This window comes from Carassius auratus, chromosome 24 (assembly GCF_003368295.1).
Source record: "Carassius auratus strain Wakin chromosome 24, ASM336829v1, whole genome shotgun sequence".
NCBI classification, from domain to species: domain Eukaryota; kingdom Metazoa; phylum Chordata; class Actinopteri; order Cypriniformes; family Cyprinidae; genus Carassius; species Carassius auratus.
The window spans coordinates 16,661,912-16,677,582 of NC_039266.1; positions in this window are offsets into that span (position 1 = coordinate 16,661,912).

Sequence of the window (15,671 nt, forward strand, 5' to 3'; positions counted from 1 at the left end):
CATATTCTAAACCCATCAGCCAAACTGGATGATAATGCAGTCAACTTGGTCAAGTGGCTTGAATTTTGCCTATAAGAAAATGGAGATACACGGTATTGTTTCATGTCAGAATAGTGTGTGTATTATGCATTTGTGAATTAAATATCACTCTTAAATATTAATGACTGATTTATTAAATGAGTACACATCAATTACTGTTCATTTTAGGGAATGCATGAATGAGATGGTAAATGATTTTCAGTCATTGTTTTATTAAACAAAAACAGTCACAAGACACAACATAAATTGAAATAATTAATGCATAAAGCTGTATACAACAATTATTGATATTTGTATGTGATATTTTCATCCTAGGGAAAGTGTGTATCAAATGCTTTGTGTGGATCTACATAATTAATCAGCATTCTTAAGTGAATTACATTCCAATTAGCCAAACAAATGAACTAATCTGTCAAAACACAAACTCATTTGAATAATTAGACCATGTTTTTGACTGTTGTATAACATCCTTTTCACACTCTCAAATTGTCAGGATGCATCAGACATGAACAGCTTAAATGTTGAGTCCTTTTTTTTTTTTTTTGTATTCCTATAAAAATGACCTAAGATCAACAACAAATTATTAATCAAGAGGAAAACGATTCAATCCCATAATGAAACAAATGAGGTCAGTGAAAATATAGTCATTTAAAAACAATCTGCATATGTCTAAGTGTCAGATAAACTGATTAGCCAGACAGATTGCTTATTGATCATAATAATCAGTAAGGTTTACTGATTGATTTATAGATCATAGTCTATTATATCATATTTAACAGGCCTGAAGCTTGTCCTGATAGGGGAAAAACTCACCTAAAACATAAATTAAACAAACTATTTATGTGTTTATGTATCTCCTGGAAAATCTAAGTTATGTTTTGTGGTTATGGCAGGATCGTGTGTAGCGGTGCTGGTTTGTGAACAGTCAGCTGGCAGCTCAGAACCCCATGGACGAGAATCTCAGGCTTTTTCACATTTAAAATGCACCCGTGGGCCAGACAGCTGAGAACGACTCCTTGGTGTCTCAGAAAAAGGCTGGAGTCTGTTTGCACTGATATTTCACTAGTGGCAGCACTAAGGACACTTGGAAAAAGGGGTGGTGGTGGTGGGGGGGTTAATAAAATCTGCGTGTCTCCTCTTCGCGCTGGAGGTGTATGAAGGTGATTTTGGATTGGTTAAAGGGAGTCGATGGATTGTCATGCATAAGGTAAGCGCCCGTCCGTGAGCTTTGTTTGAAAGCGCTGATGTTGAGGAGGTGCTGACAGCCCTTCGCTGTGGTTTCTAAAGCGAGCAATTTCTGTGCTTTGATTTCTTCCTATGATATGTCAGATGCACAAAACACATTGTGCGATTTGAATTCATTTGCAATATGCCTCTCCTGCCAGCGCTGTCTTTCATGCGCATGTTTTTAGAATAATTTTTAAGCAACACATTTATTAGCAGAGTTGCACCTAGCCTGAGTGAGAGTAAGAAATAAAATATATTGTTATATAAAATAAAATATATTATATATATATATATATATATATATATATATGTGTGTGTGTGTGTGTGTGTGTGTAATTAAAAAATATTAAATATATATATATATATATATATATATATATATATATATATATATATATATATATATATTAAATACATTAAGGTACTATATAACAGCAAAGGCATTTAAATAGCCAGTGTCTGTTTTGTATCATCCTGCTCATCGGCCATAAGATTACATTCATTCTCCATATGCATGCAAGCAGTCATTCATGCACTGCGAGGGGCTTCTCTCTCTTGCCGTCAGGGCTGCAGAGGAGATAATTTGAGTCTAATCTGCTGGTGCAGAAGTGTGAGGAGTGAGACTGGACAATGAGACTCCCTCTCCTCTCACCTGAGAGAGGTTTCCGCTTAAATCACGCCTGTCTCACTGGCCACAGACCCAGATCCCCAACTTTAATGGGAAGACAGTTAATAACCTTCTTCTTCTCCTTCTTCTCCTCCTTCTTCTTCTTTTTTTATCCCCTGTGCACTATCAATCTGACCTGTCAGGGCACTGCTGAATCAAAGCAAAAGTCCTCTTCACAGATGACTGATTAGAAACGCAAAATCACAAAATCCATCTTCATGGTCACTTTTATTACAGTCATTTTTAAACTGACAGCAACCTGCTCGGGCTCAGAACAGAGCTTGTGGTGCAGATTGTGTCTCTGAGAGAAAGAAAGAGAGAGAGAGAGATGAGAGGATGCAGAGAGATGGGGAGGGAGCCTATTGTCTGTGGGAATTGGGGTGCATTATATAGGTTGCACATATACACTTAAATGTATGCACACAGAAAATCCACATAAATCCGATATGCATGTTCAGCTGAGTTTGACTGTTACTGTTGCTATTTATGGGGTCACATGTTGTGTACATGTTAAAACAATAATAATACCTCAAAAATTTGTGGTTTTCAAAATATATTAATGCATGTCTCAGACTGTAATCCAATATCGTAACTACCCAATATATTAGTGCTGCTGTAGAAAAATACAATGAAGGAAATCAAAATGATTGACAGGAGTGTACCTGAACAAAATCACAAAATCGCATATGAACAATTATTGCATTTATCCAAGTAATTATTAAAAGATTGCATTTGTAATAATTTATTAACTATTTATTATTATACAAATGTATTATTATTATTTATCACTCTTTTCATAAGACTAGAAAAATGGCAACATATTAAGCTGTTGAGCTATCAACAATGTCTTTGAATATGAGGTACAGTATATAAATACACAATACACAGGAAAAAACTCAAAACACACCTACCACAAAAAAATAAATCAATCAAATAATATAAAAACTTAGAAAATAATATTCATGTATTGAATAAAGATTGATTTATGCATGCAAAGAATTAGGTTCACTTATAGTTCGCATTTAATAAGGCAGTATAGTGTGTGTGTGTGTGTGTGTGTGTGTGTGTGTGTGTGTGTGTGTGTGTGTATATATATATATGAGTAACTGGTCATCAAAATAACCAACTGTATGTCAAACTATTTGAGAATGCAGGAGTGGAAAGGGAAGGCGTTTTGTCGAATAGGCGACTTTTACTGTTCTATGAGCATGTCTGTCAGGGCCCGGTCCTGCTCTAATCTTTCTCGACATCATTCAGGAGGGGTTACGTGTGTCTTGGTTACGTTTATACACAGAACAAAGGAAAATGGGTCACGAAAGACAGAAAACACACCAATTCACAGAAACCAGGGGAACAGACAGCCTGCCACATTTAATGTTCCTAAAACATCTGATTGAACAGCTTGTCAAAATATTAAATCTCACTTATGAAGGCCTAAGAGTCAACTCTGGAAGGAGGGGGGATTATTCTATTTAACAAATGATTTTCTGTATTATCCGGCATTTCGTACGGATTCAAAAAGGCAGGGGCAAATTATAAAAATGTTTTCTGTGCTTTTTATTTTTGTGCATCTACGTTCACCATCGATCCCTTTATTTAATACAAGTCCTGTATGATGCATTTAGCCAAATAAATCATTTTAAATAAGAAAAATGGCATCTGTCAGATCATAAACTTTATAACGTCACACAGTCCGACCTAGGCTAAAAATATATGAACCACATTAAAATATGTTTGGACAAGGCTTTAAAGAAGCAGGGTTTAGACTAACACAGTCGTGTCAGAGTGTGGGAGCAGCTGCTCTCTGGAAATGAATGCCCCTGACTGTACGCCTGTCAGTGGACTGAGACCCCACTGACCTGATGGGTTTGATTACTTCCCTGACATTCAATGTCAATAAAAAACACGGCAAAAAAAAGACCTGGGGAAATTTCTGCAGAAATTCCACCGCGCACATCCGTATGTCCACACGTATACACCGAACGCACATGTAAACAACACTCACCCACACACGCTAACACATATGGTCCGAATAAACATAACAGACACAAGGCGCAAAAGCCTTAAAATCTTCAGCTTCAACGCTCCCAAAAGAGCCCAAACGGTTTCATCTTCTGAACGGGGAGATAGCGTGTTACGCCGTTCTGAAATCTGGCCTGGGATACGTCCGAAACACTCATAGAACTACACCAGTATTTTACATCTGACTCCATCGATGACAAGCACTAACTACCATGAAATTCCCTAAAGATTAAATGTCCCGGGACCGTATTCCGTCTGCTCTGCCTTTCCTCGACAGGAGGGGAACAGAGGAAAGGCAGATAAATCCAAAAGAACCACCCCACAACACTCAGCGAGAGGCAAACCAAGACAAACAGCACATCAAACCTTAGTCTGCAAAGCCTCCTTTTTATCCTGCTGGCATTAAACCCCAGACACACACACAGACACACACACACACACACTCGGTGGGAGACTGTAGAGAGAGAGAGACAGACACACACTCACATACACACACCCTCACAGTACAGGGACTGAGAAACCCAGACAAACAGAAACGGCACAGAAAGCAAACCGCAGTATTCGAACACAAACACACGAGCCGTTCGCCTACCACACCTGCCTTTGTGTGTCTGCAGCGTCGACTGGCAGTCCTGTCTTTTCTGCAGGGCAACGCCGAGTCCTTTCAAGACGGGGGGAGGCGGATCAGTCCGCCAGGTTTTACTAGGGGTAAATCAGCAGGTCAGGGGCTTTCAGGTGGGTTCGGCCAGGAGCGGCGTATGAGAAGGCCGGAGCGGGTAACTTTTAGCAAGTCTGTGATTCCTGGGGTTCACATCCTGACTCCCCCATTTGTGCTCTTCAAAAGAGAAAAAAAAGAGGAGAGCGAGAGAGAAGGAAGGAGAGAGAGAAGTAGGAAGCACAGGTCATGTAAAATGTATAAGCTGCATTTAAAAATAATTTAATTCTGGAAGCGAGCAGCAGGGAATCTTCTCCTTTTTTTTTTTTTTTTTCATGAATGCACCTTTTGTGACAGTCTACATTTCGGCTCAGGAGACAGCAAGAAGCGAGAAAGTTGTTTATGAAACCTAGAGCAAATATTTTTTAGCAAAAAGGCCATCCAGATGAGAGTACGACAGTTATCGTTGGTATTCGTGAATTACAAGTCATCCTCTGCTATTTGTTTGTGGTTTCGGCTAATTTCGCTCATGTCACACGGGTTGATTTTAAATCCACCATCGACTGAGAGGTATTTAAGCTAGTTGAACTACAGCTTTTAGTCGTGGTGGAAGGTGTAGGCTGCTCCTCACAGGTGGGCTTGTGTGTTTTGCACTCGCTGACTCACTTGTAAGCAAAACTCTCCTCGGGAGGCAGCTCAAACAAACCCAAATTACAGGGTTAATGAAAGCTGAATAAATTAAACAAACTCTCTGCTGCCTGTTTGACGTCCGTTTAACAAGATATACATCTATTTTTTCCATAAAAACAGCTTTGACCCAAAAGCAAGCACAGTTTTGCTGCTGCTGAAGGCGGTGTGTTTTGAAGCAAATGTTTCCTATAGCTCCGTTATGCAGTATAATTATGTTATACTTTTGACCTTCGTCGAAAAAAAAAATTTCTTTGAAGGTTTTAATGTGAACCATTTTAAACCCCAAAGAAAGCGATGGGTGGGGGAGACACAGAATGCCATATATGGAATGTTAATTGTTATACTGTGCCAGCCGAAATGTTTTCTGCCTTTTATTTTCACTTCATATTCTTAAAACGAAACTTTCTTTGTTGTCAGTCGCCTGACTGAGCGTAATCGAAAACATTCCACGGCGCATAACGTTTTTTTTGCTCATGGATTACTTGGAAACCTTGTTCGGATTATATTTAGCACATCACGAACGATCCTTTTGCACACGTGCACGCAGAAACATCTTATGTAAACAGACCACAACAGTGCTCTGTTATAATAACATGGAAGGGGTACAGCCTGTCTGCATCACCATCATTTTATGAGAGACATATTGCTGAAATGTCGATTTCTGTTGCTTTTAATAACAAGCACATGACAGGGCACAAAACACTGCATTGTGGGATATTGACCTGGTCGGGGGAAGGAGGGGGCAATGATTTGGATTGAGGATAATATTCTCTTTAAAGCGCACCGTGTAAATTGTGCGTATAAAGTCATTGGAAGTGATTCCTCAGGACAGCCTGAGAGGACAGCTACCTGCTGGCTTGAAGAAGCCAATCAATAGCAGGAAATAGAGCCGTGCATGAGGCTGGGAGGCTAGCGAGCGGTTAGCGCTAATAAAAACGGCCGATGTCAATATTTGGGGATAACAGACGAGAAGGATAATAGACAAAAGACAGCATATGCCGTGGCGTACTCAAACAGGGGCTCCGAATTAATGCGCAGAGTCCAGCTGCTCCCGAAGGGTAGACCCCCGCGCATTAGTTACCACAGGTAATGCCAAACTATAGTAAAATCAATGTGCTCAGAACCACTATAAAGAGAGACAACACTTCACAGGAGGCACGCCTGAGTGCGCCTCTCTTTCTCTCGCTCCATCGCAGGGTCACAGAGCTGTTGAATGTGTAGTGCCTTAACAGACGTCCTCAAAAAAGACTAAATAAATTATGTATATCGCAAGGTGTGCGCTTCATGCAAACAGAAGCAATCACAACTGACAGCAATGATCCAATTTCATCTGTGTTGCCTTAATGGCGATTTAATACTTCTAGAATGTCCATGAACTAACTGACTGATGTATTTTGTGTTCGCCTGCCGAGCCGCTCTTAAAATTACTCTAATTTTCAGTTTGTTTGGCTAAATAGGACATTATACTTGAAAAGCTAATGTCATCAGATTTATTTTTTCCTTTTCTGGAACCTTTAAATGCTATTGTTTGTCCTTCATAAACTATCAACCCTATTACCACAAACCCCTAGACAAGAGACAATGTCTAACTACCTCAATAATGGCATAATATTTTCGTAGAGAATAGTTCAGTGATTTTTATTACATCTGAACATCACCCAAAAAATAGAGCATAAGGCGAAATTCAGCAGTCCCGACCCTTCACGAAAGATGGGATTGTGGAAATAATGGCCGGATGAAATTTTCTCAGACGAACTGAATGTACTTGTACAAAATGGCATGTAAAAACTGAATCTGAGATGCTGCTATTTGGAGTATTGTGGATTCTGAACAATTGAGCTAGAAACTTTAGTTCACTCACACTAAAAAAAATCTGTCATTTCCACATTGCATGACAAAATGCTAATAATGTCCTGGTTGCTCTTTTCCAGTGGATCACAATGAGTTTTAGGCTTTAAAAAAAGACGCAATAGCACCAAAAAAAGTATCATAAATGCCAGTCATACAACTTGTGCGCTATATTCTAAGTCTTCCAAAGCCCTACGACAGAAGAACTGAGGTTCATTTAATAATTAAATCATTCTTTTGAATCAGATCTTTTCATTAAATCAATTAAAGCTATACACAAAATCATGATTCATTCATGAATCAAAATCAACTGAGCTTCAGTGTGTTTCTTACACAAAGCCATCTATATTTCAGAAGTCTTGATATTTAGTGCCATTGTATGGACAACATTTATTGGGATTTTGTGTCCTTTCTTGAGTTTAAAGTCACCATTCAATGTATTTGCATGGAAAAGGAAACCCATTATCACAAATTTCTCCTGTAAGAGAAAGTAAGTCATCCAAATTTGGAATATGAGGATGACAGAATTTCTCATTGTGGTTTCATTGACTTTTTAGGACATAGTCGACAGCAGCTGAAATAAGGTCAGATAGTTTTCTTTGACGCATGTCATAAACACACTTCTGGTACCTGTCCGATCCCAACATGCCATTGTACAGGTTGATGTTGTACGTGGGTGACTTGCTGTCTATATGCATAAGGACAAATTCATCACTGGTGTGAGAGGTGGACATACTTGCGGCTGAAGGGGGCAAGATGACCTCCCAACCGTCCAACAACCTGACCTAGACTGTTCGCACAATCCAGCACTGGACCAGAAACAGGAGAACTGCCGCTGGATGCAGGTAGAAGCTGGACGACACATTACCTGGACTGGAAAAGACACAAAAATACAGTGTTTAGAGCAGCTAAGAATTTAATGGACACTTTATATCAAAATATTGAAATTGTACCAATTACAGTACAAATCCTTGTGACTAAAACACAAACAGAAAATAGCTTTAGACTCATTACGCAATTGTGCGAAATGCATTTGGGCGTCTATAATGACTGGCTTCATTCCCAACACAATGCATAGCTGAGAAGTGCAGAAGTCTGTCATGTGGATTTTCCATCCACTCTTCAACACACTGTAATTTGGGCTGCATTCAAAATGGCCACCTTTTTTCCTTTTTTTTGCTGTGCGTCCGTCCATTACCTCCTTATGATGCCCAGAAAACATTTCAATTGGATTGTGATGGCCTGTTTGGGCTCTTTGATCCTTCTCCCTTTTAAGACCTCCATTGTTCAAGATTCGCCATCCTGTGCTACCGAGAGTCTGACCCAAGGCAAATTTTCATAATGAGCTTCTTGTCTGATCCATTATGGATTCTTGGATGTGCCCACATCACACATGCCTCTGGTGCGTATTTCTGTTTTCCCTATCCTCAAAATGCTCATAAATGTATAAAGCAGCATCAAAATCCAGCAAAACACACTCATCAAAGTCCTCAAGGTAGCGATTGATTTAGCTCGTATGAATTTAGACATTGTGCGGCACTAATGAAAGATTAAAGACTAGTTGGGCGCATTACAATTTAAAACAAATAGCTCAAGATGGTTTTCGTTTCATCTCCTCCCATACACAAATGAACAATATGCCGTTCCTCGCCTACATCAGCTAGACCCTCAGTATAGTCTGAGTTCTGCTTTGAAGTTTTACAGCATGTGTGGGTGCACATATATAGGGGAGACCAGGGATGGTTTTAACATGGGTGAAGTTTAAGACCCTTATTTTAACCACTTCGGTACAAGGATGAAATCTTCAATGAAATCATAGATGACAATAGAAGTCTTGTGTATAAATACAAAGGATTTGGAGAATTTGAGGAGGGGAAAAAAAGTTTCCCTTTAGGTTTTAAATTTGAACTGGATTTTAAATGAACTGGAATCATTTTAATCAGTGTTTTCTCTTGTTTTATTGTTGACTTTTGGCTTAAAACTATCACCTAAATATTTAAAAAAGAGAGAAATATCATGTTCCAGCAGACGGGAATGTTGTTTTCCATTTACTTATATTGGACAGAGAAAAATGTAACAAAATTAGAGCATAAGCGAACAATTTTGAAAGTGACAAACACACACTTTCATGTTATACATTCATTACCATAAACCAAAGTTTGAGGTGGGTAAGATTTACTTAATTGTTTTTTAAAAGAAATTAATACTTATATTCAGCAAAGACGCATTCAGTTGATCAAAAGTGACAGTAAAGACATTTATAATGTTACAAAATATTCCTTTTTTAAATAAATTGTTATTTTAAAATTCCTATTCATTAAAGAATCATGGAAAACAGTCCCTGTGGTAAAACTTGAAAAAATTGACGATTTACATAGTTTAGGGATAAGCTGTAGATCTTGAAAACAAACAGTCCTGACTTCTCCTATATACTTTGCATGTGTTCAAAGCTTCATTTCAATACTTTAGACACCTGTGCAAGAACACCTTCAAGGTTAAATTGATAAATCACTAAACCTGCTGAACGAGACCAACGGAAAAATGGAATTGCAGAGCGATTTGCATGGGGAAAAAGACTTGTGTTTGTTTTAGACAACTGCGTCAAGTCGATTAATTGATATTAGCAAGGCCTGCACCAGACTCTAAGGGCAAATCCATCAACTTGTTTATATTTATATATGTACAAACAAAACCAAAATACCCCGGTTCAAATAGAATAAGTACGGTAATATGAGGTAAATAGATTTCCTCATTGTTTTCTGAACAGCAAGAGCTGAGAACCATCCAAAATGCTTTTACACGATTGCCTCGAGAGTAAACTTTCCAGAAAAAAAAAGAATAAAAAGAAACGCTCTTCGAAAACAAACAACACATAGACAGAAAAAAGCAAGGGGAGGGGAAAAAAGGAAAACATCAATTGTCCTTCTTCAGAACGACATGCTTTGTAGCTCTTCTGTCATATCTCATGGAGTAGAATGGACAGAAGGATTGCTGGCTTGACTGACTTTCTGACATCCCCAGAGACAGCGTTCTCTTTCCGGCACCTCTCGAGAGACGGCTGGACTTTATGAATTAGTTACAAGCTTTGTCCTTTTCTTATTGCACGGCAGATGAAACGCACACCAGATAAGACAGAGGTGCAGGAAAAGGAAGAACGTCAATTGGAGTGAATTGTGAATTCTGGGGGGGAAAAAAGGCAAATGAAAGAAAAAGTTTTGCTCGCATTTGCAAATGAAATGCAGCTGCGTGTCTTTGTTGGCCTCCGCCTGTTCTAAGATTGGAAAGATGGAGTGCGTGTGTGTGACGGTGGAAGAGTTCCGTCTCCTTTGTGACCATTCGCTTTGACCTAAAACGCGGCTGGGGGGAAACAGCACTTTTTACAGTGTGTGGCTCACTGTCGAACTTATATTTAATATATGACATTTCACACAAATCACCCGACCAAAGACATGACCCTGGGGTATTTTTGCAGATTGCTTTTTCAGTACCTCAGCAACTGTGGAATTACTCTTCCTCAAGAAAGCCTTTGAGTTGGACGAGGTGATCACCTCGGAAGGCTGTGGCCATCCTGATCTGGAACAGCTCAGAGAAAGTGATATCATGATCGTAGAGCCACGCTAAATTGAAAACATCTTGGTGGCTGGAGGCTGTACAAAATACCCATATATTACATATTGTATAACACTCAATTGGCCTGCCGGACAATTATTCTGTTGTGGCATCTCAGATGGTCTGGTTTTAAACTTACCTTCATATCCACAAGCGTTCATTTTTAATAGGGTGAATGTTTTAGGACCTTAAGAATGTTGTCGTCTTTTCTGTGGCTCTAAAAGGAATTCCACTTCACCTAAAAATGAGAATTCTGTCAGTGTGTACTGACTCTAATGTCACACCAAATTCTTTCTTCTTGAGGAACACAAAAGATGAAATTAAGGTCAATGGGGTGCAATATTGCAGTTTAAAATACCTTATTCTTTTCTATTTTAATTTATTTTAAAACATAATTTAAAGCTGCATTTTCAGAAGCCATTACTCCAATGTACAACATTAAACCCCATAGACAAAAAATACTAATTCTTCAAAATAACTTCTTTAATGTTCCTTAAAAGAAAGAATATCATTCAGATTTGGAATGACAGAATTATTATTTTTAGATGAAGTCACACTTAAAATGTTATACTAAATTCTAAATATTAAATGGAAAAGCTGTTCTGCAATGACTACCTTGGGGTCCCTAAACTTGTTTTTCTGAATTTATAAAAGCATCTAAAATTGTGTTCATTTTAAACTATATTTATTTTTATTGTAATTATTTATTTTTCTATTTTAGTATCATGAAAATCCAACTTATTTCCCCACTGTCCTGGAAATCGGACTTATTTCAGTCATATGTTTTACTCACAAAAATAAGTTCAATACTTCATGCTTTCATGACATTCATAAGATTTGTTAATGTGGCTTGAGCATCCAAACACTTTATATAGTGATATACAAAGATCTCATAGAGGACTTCACCGGAGGAAAAAAAAGACCAATCCAAATATAATCCACACAACACAACCAAATCCCACCATCCCCAGAAGAAAGGCGAAAGAGCGTTCCACATTCTCAAGGTTAGTGTCAGGCCTGGGCTGTATTAAATCCACAGAGCCTCTTCTACAGTTCCAGGTTTCTCCTCAGAGACGGCAGCATCCCCATTCTGTCTCTACCCACTTACTCTAATTAAGCAATTATTTTGAGCTAACACTATTAAAATTGAATAAAGAACACAAAAGATGAAAGTGTACTGTATATTAGCTGTGTACAGCTAATATACCCCCCTCTGCCACAACAGAATAATTAGCCGTTCTCCCTCAGGGCGGAGGAAAACCTGTTTTTAATTGGAATCCAGCCGGGACTTACCAGTATTAAAATACATGAGGCTTCAGCAACAATAAAATTCACCGAATTTGATATGTTTGCTGAAATTGTTTACCTGGGTTCCCTCTCCCCTTGCATTAAGAAACACGGGTGGCAGTTAAACTCAGTCACAATTACACACACATTTTGTGTCTATAGCTTAAGCTTTTGTATAATAGACACAAGTGTGACTAAGGGGATCCTATCAAATTCAGGGCAGATGCTTTACTGCCAATTTGCAACAAAGACCTTTGGTTTTCTTACATGGACAATTAGCCGCTGTTCTGACTTGGTCTTTTTCTCTGGCTATTAAAAGCAAATTCGGCTGCTCGGGGTCAGACGAGTGTGTGTTTTGGTCAGAAGGTCTTACGTGGCCACAACCCCCTCCTGGCTTAACCTACAAGATTCCCCAGCCGTTTCCCCGCGGGACTCATCCCCGACCCTGCGGAGGGAGGCCGGTGCTGAGGCTGTGGGTAGCTGCGGCCCGGTCTCCTTTGTTTTCGTCCACCCCTGTCATTTCCCTCCCTCTCTCTGCCTCAGTCAAGTTCAAGGATATCTTCAATTGGCTGACTGCAGGTCATTTCCTAGGACCTTTGAGCGCCGTGATGCTAGTTCACCCGCAAACCTCCACTCCGCCACCGGCCTATAAATATTTGGTAAAGGGATTAAGTCACGTGCACACCTTATGAAAATAAATCCCGAGCATTACATTTGGTTATAGAAGGGGGTTCTGCCGTGCTGCAAATTTCTTCTCTGCTTAAATGGAGAAAAGGTGATTCTTTTATGCATCTTGCTGACGGCAGGCGAAAAAGAACCTGCATGTTTTGTGTCGACCGTACTGTTGATGGATCAACATCATGTGTCTTACTTGAGTGGATATGGAGGACAGACAATTGGCTAGCTGTGACTCTCCACCCGAATCAGTCTGCTTGGAAATGAAAAACCACCAGGAAACAAATTAAATAAATAAGAACAGAAAATATTTCCCACCCCAAGCAAAAAGATGAAATTAAACTAGTTTATTCTAGATGTGTCTGGAATGGACACAAAGCTCGAAGAACGCGCAAGGAGGAAAATATTAGCTTTTTGATCCTGCACATTCAAAAACCATGCCATTTCTCAAAACAACTTTTATTAAGAAAATAAAACGGGTTTGAATGAATAAAGGCAGGGCTGATTTTTGTATTTTTTCATTTTTGAGCAGAGAAAAATCCTACAGCATGTTATCATATAAAACTTAACTATTATGATTTCAGGTGATTAATTTGAGATGTTAATGCAATAATTCTCTCTCGCAATACAGTTCCTATTAATTCACTGGAAACATATTTCCGGCTTCAGCAAGTAAACAATATTTGCAATTTATGCCAATATCTGCATAAATCAAATAAACACGTTTGATCTCCGAATTTCCCTAATGCTTGAATGGATTTTAATTACAAACCCCAAATTAACTTTCTGCAAATCATTAGCATTTGGTTTTTCTTTCCTACTAATTTTATTAACAAAAAAATATGAAGCATCAAACCCTTAAAATCTCTGTGAACACCTGCGATGATAGAGTAAAAAAAAAACACAAAACTTGTGCTTTTCACTCCATTAAACAGCAGATTTTCCTCCATATACATATAGATATGGAAGAAAACTGCCATTTAATAGGTCTATAGGTCTATATATATATATATATATATATATATATATATATATATATATATATATATATATATATATATATATATTAACACGCTTATCTCAGAGGCACAGAGCAACAGTATTATGTAAAACTATGGATTATATTAAGGTGGATAGGGATGCTGCAGGATGACTGGGGTCTCTATAGGGGATGTGGTTTGCTGTCTGTTTGTCTCTATATGTACATGTCCATCTATCATGCCATCTGTGGGTCTATCAGTCCCTTCTCGAATGTGTAGGGGGAAATAAATGTAGCCCCCCGCTTTAAAAATGCACATACATTTCCATACATTGGGTGCGAGTTAAAGGGGCTTAAACCTATTTCCCCAACAAACCCAAAACACCAACAGAGGGAAGATAAATGCATCTGTCCCTTTTTTCCAGCCGCTGCTGAAAATCCCTCCATCGCAATATTTATCTTAATAAGGGGGCGCAGTGACAGGGAGCGCTATTGCACGCGGCCTCACCTGCACATTTTTAATCCCACTCTGCGTTATCATACAAGGTGGGAAACCCAAATGAAGCGGAGTCGTCACCCTTTTAGGACACAGAGTTTGTGTCTAACATCTATTCACCGTTCACTCAGCTGTCACAACATGTTACCTCATTTGCAGATATTTTATCTGTACACGCACACTCTATCTCTCTCTCCCTGACTCTTTCCTGTCTTTGTTTATTTGTTGTTTTGTCCTAAAAAAGTATCGTGGCATCTCTTCACCTAGAAAATTCTAAAAAGGCGACTAGTTAGAATAAATGAGGAGACTCGCTTTCCGGATTCGGGAAAACTGTTATAAAAGACTAACAACAGATTAAAGAAAGTTTTACTCACCAGAAGTCTTTCACTTCAAAAAGTTCCGTTTTGTTCTCCTCAGACACAAGGCTGTTTGTGTGCTTTCTATCAGTTATGCTTACTGTATTATTTTGTTTATTAAAGTTGAAACACAATGGCTTGGCTGTCACAGAGCCAGCTGGTGTGTAACCCTCTCTGTCTGTCCCTCTTACATTTGAAATGCAGGGACGGGTGAGGAGAGATATGCACTTATAAAAAACAGGGTTTATATCTTTCACCAGCATCTCTGCAGTCGAGAGAGAGAGAGCGAGAGAAATCAGAGAGGGAGAGAGCATGACAGAGTAGGTTGCCGTTCTGTCACCTCGACCTCTAAACATGGAGTGTATCAAGCTCCACTGCCTCACTTTCACACATATACACACACAAACACACTCCCAGACAGCGATGACTGCATCTACATAACCGCTGAAGCATTTCACATATTAAACTTTAGTTTCACATTCAAGTCTATACCTATTCAAAGTTTTGTTAGGCTCACTTTATTGTCACATTTGTGCAATTCTAAAACTTACTGGCTGTTACCCCGCAAAGGCAAGGGTGACATGAGTTTATTTGAGACTTATGGAGATGACGAAATGAGGAATGCATTTAAAAACACACACACATACACACACACACACACACACACACAAAGAAAGAAAATCCAGCGTTTTGCTACAGCTTCATGCAGAAATTAATTCTATCCTCTGTCAACGTAAACAAATTATGAGAAAAAACATTTCTACTGTAAAACTTTACCTAATATTCAGATTTGTATTATTAATAACTTAATTTACAATGATTTAGAATTATTATCACAAACTAATGTGTTATAAAAAATATTATAAAATTAATTAATAAAAGAATATACATAAAAATTTATTAATAAAATAAAATAAAATAAAATAAAATAAATATTTAATATGATTCATCAGGTCCTTCCAGTCTGACCAAATACAAAAGTACCAAAAAAAAAAAAATCTATTAAAAAAAACCCTTTTAAAACCAGCAAATCATCATTGGCTGGATTTTATTTTATTTTTATTTTTTTATGTTTTTGCCAGCATGGTAAAGAGACTCTGTGTGAAAACACCCACTGGATA